Here is a 9,760-nt window from a genome sequence, read left to right as displayed (position 1 = left end):
ATACCCAAACGAATTTAATTTGAATTTGAACCAGTTTGGAATAATTGGAGAGAGAAACCGCCGTTCACACATTTAAGGTCTGTCAGCCCATGTCAATGACGAATTCCCACGCCTATATTGTCTTCAATAAAGGCCCAATAGAAAACTGCCAGCTCATGAAAAAAGTGTAACTGCTTTAGACGTCATTTTAATTATAAAACGTGATCATTAAGCTCTAAAATATGTGCGAGGATTTGATTTTTCAATATTGAAACATTCCATTTGCTTTTGCAGAAGTTACATCATCACTAATCCATCCTTTAGCTTTGCATAAGCCAAAATAGTACCCGTTGGAATTACAATTAGGAATATTTCCTATCATTTGAAGTAAATAATGTTAAAAAGAGTTTCATCTAGTTACAGGAAGAATGACTTGAATCATTAACTATAATTTTTGTAATCTTGGTTCGGATTGGTTTTACCTAAGACATTAAGGATTTCCAGTGATGCGTGTGAAAGTGCTAGAGAAATTTGTTTTTTGGAAATAAGAAAGGTTGTTGGTGCATCATGTTATCCTACAGTGATAGTATGCGATCATTGCACATAATTTTGTAGCACCATATGTTCTGTATTGTTTTTATTCGAAACCTAGGGGTGATACGTGAAAAGTGATAAATATATGGATGAAAGAAATAAATGGAGTGGTAAAGGGATTGTTTGTTGGGTTTCACTCTCATCATGGTAATAACGATGAAAATATCATCAACACAGACTTTTTGCAAGCCTACATACTAGTTGTTATTTACTAGAGATGTCTCCAGATATGTGTCATTATATGTGCATAGTGTAAAAAGTATAAGATTTGGAAAATAAAATTAGTTTTTCAAACTCTCATGGTGAAAATGAGAATGATCATAAAACTAATTATTGAAAAACCATAACTTTGAGTTGGTATTTACTAGGAAGATCAAGGTAATCAATAATCATTATTGTATAAATCGTCAATTTCTTAATGCTTAGAAAAAAGGAGCCCTATGTTTCAATTTGTATATACCAAAGACATCATCAGTTTCTGATATTGGTTAAAAGAAATATAATACATCTACTACAAAAAATTGACCAAATAGAAATCTCTATACTTCGAAACGAGTATAGATAGGTAGCTCTTTGATTTTTGTTAATACAACCTATTGGGAAGAAATTCTTAGAACAAGAAATTTCCTTAAGACTTTTCAAAAACAAAGAATCTTTGAGACTTCGGACAAGATGCTGCACCATGCTTCAAGGGACTCCTAGTTAGTATAAGTTGAAAACGAAGAACACCTGATCCCCAAGAGAGTAGATGTGTCATGTCAATGCAACAAGTGTCAATTACAAAAATAGAGAAAATCCTTTTGTATTTTTGAAATTAAAAAAAAAAAATAAAGGGAATCTTTTTGGGTTTTTGATTTTTTTTTGAAATATAAAAACAAAAATAAAGAAAATCTTTTTGGATTTTTAAATTTTTTGGAATTTTAAAAAGAAAAATAAAGAAAAGAAAACCTTAGTGTAGTAGCGTACAAAAGATTGTACCCTCTCGCAACTAAGAAGTAACTGCAAGAAAGAAAAGAAATTCAAAAATAAATAGTAAATTCTGCTTCTAATGATCTGAACAATTCAGAATTAAAGATCAAAAATCAAAATGAATAGTAAAATTCGATATCTTCCGACACTCAGAACAATTCAGAATTTAAGAGCAAAAATCGAAATGAAAAATAATGTCTGATGTCTTCCAACATTCAGAACAATTAAGAATTACACAAATTATTTAAAAACCGATTCAGCCTCAATCATTCTGAGCCCTTGATGAATTCGATTGAAAGTAACTTCAGGTAGAACTTTTGTTAATATATCCTCCAATTGATCTGCTAATCTAGAAAAATGAACCTCAACATTTCCATTTTCAACATGATCCTTTATGAAATGATATCTTAAGGCGATGTGTTTTGGCTTAGAGTGCTGAATTGGATTATGAAAAATTCGAATTGCACTTTCTGATTCACAATAAAGAGAAATTTTTTTCAGGCTAATTCCATAGTCTCTTAATTGGCTTTGTATCCAAATAATTTGTGATGTGCATGAAGCGACAACAATGTATTCGGCTTCAGAAGTTGAAAATGAGACACAAGTCTGCTTCTTTGATTGCCAAATTATGAGTTTTCCATCAAGAAACTGACATCCACTTGTAGTACTGATGTGCATAATAGTACCCACTAATTTTATAATTTATAACCTAACTACCTTAACTAACTAAAATGCACCTAGGCAGTGTATACCTAGTCGAATTATAAAATAGTTGGGTAAGTTGGGTGTCGATCATAGGGAACGGTGTTAACTAATTTATTTATTTACTACTAAATTAACCTAATTTTAGAGCAAAGATGGGGTTTTATCTGATTTTGCAAGACCAGACGAACTTAAATCACATAATTCAATCAATTAATTAAAAACACACCTGTCTAGTTCGAATCCACTTCGTTGTTATGGCTAGCTAATAATTATGGATTATCAAGTTGGTTATTATTATATTAGTAATTTAAGTCTAGATTTACTAATAATTAATTAATTCATGTAAAACTATGTATGGCCACACACAATTAAACACAGAACCAATTACGATTATGAATATGCTATGCAAGATTTATTATGCAAACGTAATTATGGTCATAATCTACGTTCTCTAGCACAGCTAAATTTATTTACTCTAATTACTAACTAAGATTGGTCAATCCTAGCTCTAGCAATTTAATATTCACTAAATTACTAGGTAAACAAGTTCATGCAGTTAATGGTCACTAAGCTACACAGAACATGTATTTAAGCAACTAAAGAAACAAACATAAGCATGTTAGGTAACGATAAATCAAACACAAGCAATTTGCCAACTAAATAAATCCATGTAAATTAAGCTATTCATAAGTTAGAAGCTTTATCTATATAGAGAAGAGTAGCTAGATTCAACTGCTCATAATAGCAACAAACAAACAAACAAAAACTAAATAGGCAAACATGTTCATAAATATCAAATAAGTAACTAAATTATGAACCTCTACTCCTCTGCTAAAATTCGTCTTCTGGAAACCCTCCAATCAGCCAAAAGTCTTTCAAATCGTAATGGTCAAGGGAATTTATAATTTTCTGATTTCCCAAGCTCACGTCGTAAACCATAAGGATTCACGTCGTGAATATGGGATAAGCGTGTTCGGCAAGGACTCTTTCACCCACATGCATATCTTCTAGAATTCTCCACTCACGTCGTGAGTCATGAATTATTCACGTTGTGAGTATGTCTTTTGGGTGATTTTCCGTTCTTCTTTTCTTCAATCCTCCAAAGTTCCATATTCTGTTAATTTCAGTCCCTACCTTCGAAAATGCTTAAAAATATGTATAAATATGGCAATATCAAAATACCCCATACTTGTTCTTTGCTTGCCCTTAAGCAAATCTAATTATTAAATCAAACCTTCATGACCAATATCACATAAAATGATCCAACTCAAGCTCAGCCATTATGCTAAAACCTCAACGCATGCATTTGTATATGAAGTTTTTCGTAAGTAACCCCCCGTATTTCTAAATACTCACAATCCTCATAAACACTTGCCCACTTCTTTTGAACAATGCTCGTTTTATGCAACCCTCCGAATCCATCCCCAGAAGACTACCTTAACCTCAAGGTTTTTTCGTAAAGCTACCCAAGCATACATAAACTAGAGAATTACAATTTTTTAGAAGATACCACAACTTGGAGCTATTGAATTCTTCTTTTCTTTGATGTTTTATCTTTGATTTCTTTGAATTCACTTCTTTCATGATTTTTGGCATCTTCAACTTTCAACTTTTAGAATTTTGATCTTTTGATCTTCAAACTTTGATACTTTTATGCTCCAAAATTCTTCAATTTCTTTACTTTTGATAATTTCTCTCTCTCTTTTTTTACATGTATCTCACTTTTATTTGTCACTCAAAACCTACATGCATAAGCAGGGGCGCTTAACTTCAACTTTTATTGGTTAAGACATAGCTTTCCTGGATACATTTCAAGTCTAGGCTGCTAAATATATTGCATCCCTCAAACTAAGTGAGATTGTGTTTTTGTCCCATGATCTCACTAGAATAAAGGAGGCCATAAGTGCACTATAACGTATATCGACTCAACTAAACATTTAAGCTCTTATCGAATCATCCTAAAGAATTACTAGCAACTTAAGTTTAAATTATTATTACTAGAACTAATTAGATTATTATTTCACATCTAAGAAAATTTTTAAAATTTCCTATAATTTCTAGCAATTTACTTTTCTACCCCCGACCCCACACTTATTACATACAATGACCTCTTTGTATGCATAAAATAAAATTTAAAAACAATAAAAGGGAGAAAAAGGAACAGACTCCCCTGGGATAGAAGTGGAAAGATCGAACTCCAAACATGTAGTTGAGATGTGCATCTCGAATATGGAACTTCATCTAAATAAGAACTTGGACTTGAACTCGCGAAAGATGTAAGTAAGCCAACAAGCGAAAAAACAATTAATCGAAACTTCAATCTCCCATAAGAATGGTGTAAGTCTTCAAAATGTATAGAATAATGTGGGAAAGCATACACCACTTTATATAGTAGAGGAAACAGTCAGCATGCGCGTCATAAAGAACCAAAATATAGTGAAAATGGGAAACTCATGACGTGAGTAATATAGGCTCACGACATGAAGTCGCAGGAATGCGGATTCAGAAATCCCTTGGAACCCAACTCACGATGTGAATAGTAGAGGCTCAAGTCGTGAAAACTGGGCAATTGAAAAATGAAACTGCCCATTCTTCTTATTACTTTTAGCATCCTAATCCAATATCAAATAAACAAAGACACTTATGAATGCAAAATCTCTATGACTCCTTGCTAGTTCAATCCTCTTTCTTGACTCACCCCACACTTATTTTTAATTTTGGGTCTCGACTCGTAACGACTCTTGACTAGTCTCTACTCCCTTCCCAAGACTCCTTAGCAAACTGTAACCAAACAACCAAAAGGAAACAAAAGTAACATAATAAACCAAAAATTGTTCAACAATCCGTACGTAGTGTTCAAACCAAACAACTAAAACCAAATAAACGAAAAACTAAAAACTAAAATAAATAAGAACAACTAGATATCAATCATCCTCCTCTTCATCCCGAGCTCCACTAGTGCCTGTCGCATCTCCTCCTTGTCCACGATACTCCGTCCACCTCGAGAAAATTGGGTAATGATACCCTAGGTGAGGAGGCTGCTCCACATTGAAGTGTTGAACCATATTCTCCATACTCCCTCCAATCCAGTTGAAACTCAAAGAGAGCTGATCGAAATTCCCATCCATATCATCCCCAATATGCGATCCTACCATGGGTGCGGGTTGATGCATTGGCTGCCCTCTCTCTTCCCGTCCTCTCACGTTCCTACGCCTTGGCCTTTGTTGTGGTTCGGGTTGGTCACCCTGCTGCTCACCACCCTCGTCATCCAACTCCACAATACCCCAGTGGGTTCCAAAATTTTGGACCACCCGCATGGTCTCCAAATACCCCATGCTAAAGTCATGACATCCATGCGGGTCATCGAACGAGTGATATCGGGAACCAGTAATCCATACGATCGGGCCAACCGGGTAATGAATTGCCCTCCACAAATAGGGCTCCCAGGGCGAGAACTGGCAGTAGAGCCAGCCAAGAAGCGTGTTAAAATGTAGGGAATGTTGCAACACACTCCCGGTTGCAAAAAGCACCATAAAAAGAATAAATTCTGATTTGTCACTTTGTCCCCATGCCTTCTGTGATTGATTGAGAAAGTGATCAGTCGGTGGAGTAAACACTGGATAAGAGAGAGAATGCTGCTCTCGGGGGACACTCCGGAATTGAATATCCCGGAGGCAATATTATGCCAAAAAGCATACCCAATAACACATCAGCATACCCTCGAGCTGCCTCCCTCAAAAACATGTCACACTCGAGAGTCATTGCCTCTTGGGGATTATAAATCCCAACCCTCCACAAAGACTCCATGAGGCTACATTCCCGATACTCCCCCCCCCCCCCCCCGAGACAAAAGACCAATGCTTGCTGATAATGGGGATCTTGGACATTCTCGTGGCATGTCACTGTGGAGAAAAACTCCACACAAAATTCTCTATAAACTTGCTATTGAACTCGGAAAAGATTTTGCCACCCTGTGCAAGTAAAAGAAAAACCATCTCCTATAAATACTTTGGTAAGAAACGGGGACGTCCTATCCACGATTCCAACCTCCCTTAAGCATGTCCAGTTTATGGTGGGAGAGACTGCAATCTTGCAGTTGTATAACCACCCCAATCTGTTATTCCATCGGGTCAAGACTCCTTGAGAAATTGAAGTTGGGAAAGAATAAAACGGGTGTAAACCCACCACTCCAACAGCCACCTCCTTTCTAGGACCCATTTCTGCAAAAACAAACAACAAACACAGCCAAAAGAAACAACCCAACAAATTAGAAACAAAAAAAAACATGAAGCTGTCCAGTCGAGAATTCATGTCATGAATTCCTAGGAATTCACGTCATGAGTTCGTCCCTGCAAACTAAAACTATCCATTTTCTGTAGAAATCGGGCTAGTACAATGCTTGGGGTTTACTACTATGCTAATTCCAACCATAAATCGTCAACATTCTAAAGCTATTACGGATTTTTTAGGGAATATTTTCGACATTTCAAGTAATTACAAACCCTAACCCTAAGTTTCATTTAATAAAGAAGAATTCGACATGAGAATAAAGAAGTATTACCTTAGATCAAAGGATTATGTAAGCAAAAACGAAAATTGAGTGTATGTCGGCCAAAATCGGAGCAAGGGGGACCAGATTTCTCGTTCACTTCCTGGGAATAAAGAATGAATTGGTCAAAGAGATTATGTGTTCTTTAATCTATGGTCTCGTGTTTGTTACTCTTCACGTTGTGAATCCTTAAGGATTCACGTCGTGAATCCTGTCTGGGCTTAATTTTGGGCCAATCATTCTACATCAAAAGGGACTTGTCTTAAAATTATTGGTCCATCTAATAGAAAATGGGCTAAGTATGGATCAATGATATATTGCTCGTTTCATTCAGAACTCACGTCGTGAATACTGCATGACAATTTTTATTAATTCCAGGTTTGTCTATTAGCTAGATTCTTAATTATTACCACTTCATTTTTAGGGACCCCAGACTTAGTGTTTAATTATGAATAAAGTGAGTTGGATGATACGATCGATGTTTCTAAAACTAAAATGCAAAAACTAAAAAGAAAAAAAAAACGTAAACCAAACTCGGGTTGCCTCCCGAGAAGCGCTTCTTTTTGAGGAGTCTTGAGCTGGACTCCGTGCCTCCTACGTCAACTCGTCAGAAGAGTCGACCACCAGGATCTTTTTCTCCTTGAAACGCCTCTTGTATGCTTGCCTCGACGAATATACGCCTTTTTGGAATTCTCCTTTTTAGCCTTGACCTCCTTTTTAGCCTTGACCTCCTTTCCATCGAGCTTGCGTTTGATCCCTTGAATCTTCAATTTTTCATCATCTTTAAGATTCATAATATCCTCCTCCTCCTTCACCACTGGGCTAGTCTCCCTTGATGTGACCTCCTCTTCATCACTAGAGATGTCATCACTTTCCTTACTCACCCAAGATGTTGGTGTTTTATAAGCAAACACCTCGAATACAAGTGGAACAAAAGCTTTTGGCTTGGTGTGCTTGACTTGCTGAATTGTTTTAATTTCTTCTTCCATAAGTTTCTCCGGTTCTGCAAGCTCATTGTGATCTTCAATATTAAACACTTCACCTTGAACATCATATCCTTGGAAACCATCTTGTAGTCCAAAAGTTTCTTCTTCATCACCGACCCTCAACGTGATCTTGGATTCTCGAACATCGATAAGAGCCCTAGGAGTATTTAGTAACGGGTGACCTAAAATGATGGGGACATTCACATCCTCTTTCATGTCAATCACTACAAAGTCAACTGGGAAAAACAAATTTCCCAATTTTAACTAGGATGTCTTCTACTAACCCCCTGGGGTGAGTTACTGAACGGTTTGCCATGTGGACTGTCATCTTCGTAGCCTTCATCTTCTAAATATTTAATCTTTGATAGAATGAAAATGGCATCAAGTTTATGCTAGCTCCAGAATCTGCTAAAGCATATGTCTTCAATTTATTTCAAAACTCACATGGAAGAGTGAGGCGTCTAGGATCTCCCATCTTTTTCGGTAGCTCTCCCAATACATCCCTTGAGCTTTGTTCACTTAGAATGATCTTGGAATTCTTCCTTAATTCTTTACGAGTGTCTATTAAGTCTTGGAGGAACTTCATGTATTCGGGAATTATGGATAATGAATCAATGAAAGGAGTATTCATTGCAATACCCTTTATTTGTTGAATAAACTCCAGATGTTCCCTTTCCAGTTGGCTTAGATGTGCTCGAGACGGGAATGGAAAAGGCGGGATATACACTAGAACAGATACAAAATTCTTTTGTTCACACCGAGCCCACGACGTGAGCATAGCGGGTTCACACGTGAATTGGGTATTCCAATAGATTCTTCATTTTCGTGTTTTGTCTTCTTAGGCTTTGGTTCAGATGGCTTTGGTTCCACTTCTAAAGCTTCTAGGAATTCAGAAATCGCTTCTTCTTCAGTATCAATGGCCATGACGTGATATTGTGTCTTCATTTCAGGAACTTGTGGAGACAATCTTTTATTTACCAAAGTAATAAGTTGACCAAGTTGAACTTCAAGGTTATTGATGGAAGGTCACTGATTTTTTAATAATGATTGTTGGTCAATCATCATAGCATGATGATTCTTCATCATAGTTCTTTGATCTTCAACTGTAGCATCAGTAGCATCATGCCTTTTTCTGAAGCTTCCATAAACTTCATTAACATGGTCTCTAGATCAACTTTCTTCTCAGCCGGTGGTTGCTCTTTTTGGTAAAAACCCCGGCCAATTTCCCAAATTTCTCTTCTTTTTTCTTCTTGTATTCATCATAAGGCAACCACTCCTTCTTTGGTTTTTATCCAATCTTCATCGTATTTGTCCCCATTTGAATAGCAAACTTGAGCTTTCTTGTTTCCATATTCATTCATATTGCAATCCTTTGTCAAATGTGGGCCACTACATCTCTCGCAACCAACTCGAATTGCATGAATTGATTGGTCCATTTGGGTCAATCTTCTATCCATAGTGCTAAGCATTGCCATCATAGCAGCCATCTCTTCGGTTTGTGCACCTCCACTGCCTTTTATTCCATCACGCCCTGGGTTGTGATACTTACGAGAGTGCTTTGAAAATTCTTCAATCAGCTCCTTGGCCTGATTTGGGTTCTTCTTCGTTAGTGGTCCTTGTGAATTCACCCCATCTTAGAATATCGACATTTCTTGTTGAATATTGAGGTCATGTTGAGGACAATTCCTTAACAACCCCTTGTAGCGCTCCCATGCCTCGTATAATGACTCCCCCGGATTTTGCTCAAAGTTGGTAATCGCCTTCTTGAGTTTAGAGATTTTGGAGGGTGAGCAAAACTGATCTAGAAATTTCTCACGCAATTGGGCCTATGTGGTGATTGTACCAGATGGAAGAGCCTTCAACCAGTCTTTTGCAGCTCCTTTGAAAGTGACTGGTAACATCCTTAGAAAAGTTGTCTCCCTTGGGATATTAGGAGTATTAAAATAATTCGCAATATCATTGAGCTCGTCTAAATGCT

At 36.7% G+C, this 9,760-nt stretch overlaps 1 non-coding gene across 1 annotated transcript; it reads left to right on the top strand.

Moving 5' to 3' along the window:
- Positions 1-9,447: 9,447 nt before the first annotated feature.
- Positions 9,448-9,554, top strand: LOC111901809 (small nucleolar RNA R71). Its single transcript, XR_002853606.1, has one exon. It is a non-coding gene; the product is annotated as a small nucleolar RNA R71 (small nucleolar RNA).
- The last annotated feature ends 206 nt before the right edge of the window (positions 9,555-9,760 follow it).

This window comes from Lactuca sativa, chromosome 9 (genome assembly GCF_002870075.4).
Source record: "Lactuca sativa cultivar Salinas chromosome 9, Lsat_Salinas_v11, whole genome shotgun sequence".
Lineage (NCBI taxonomy): Eukaryota > Viridiplantae > Streptophyta > Magnoliopsida > Asterales > Asteraceae > Lactuca > Lactuca sativa.
This window is presented reverse-complemented; position numbering and strand designations above follow the sequence as displayed.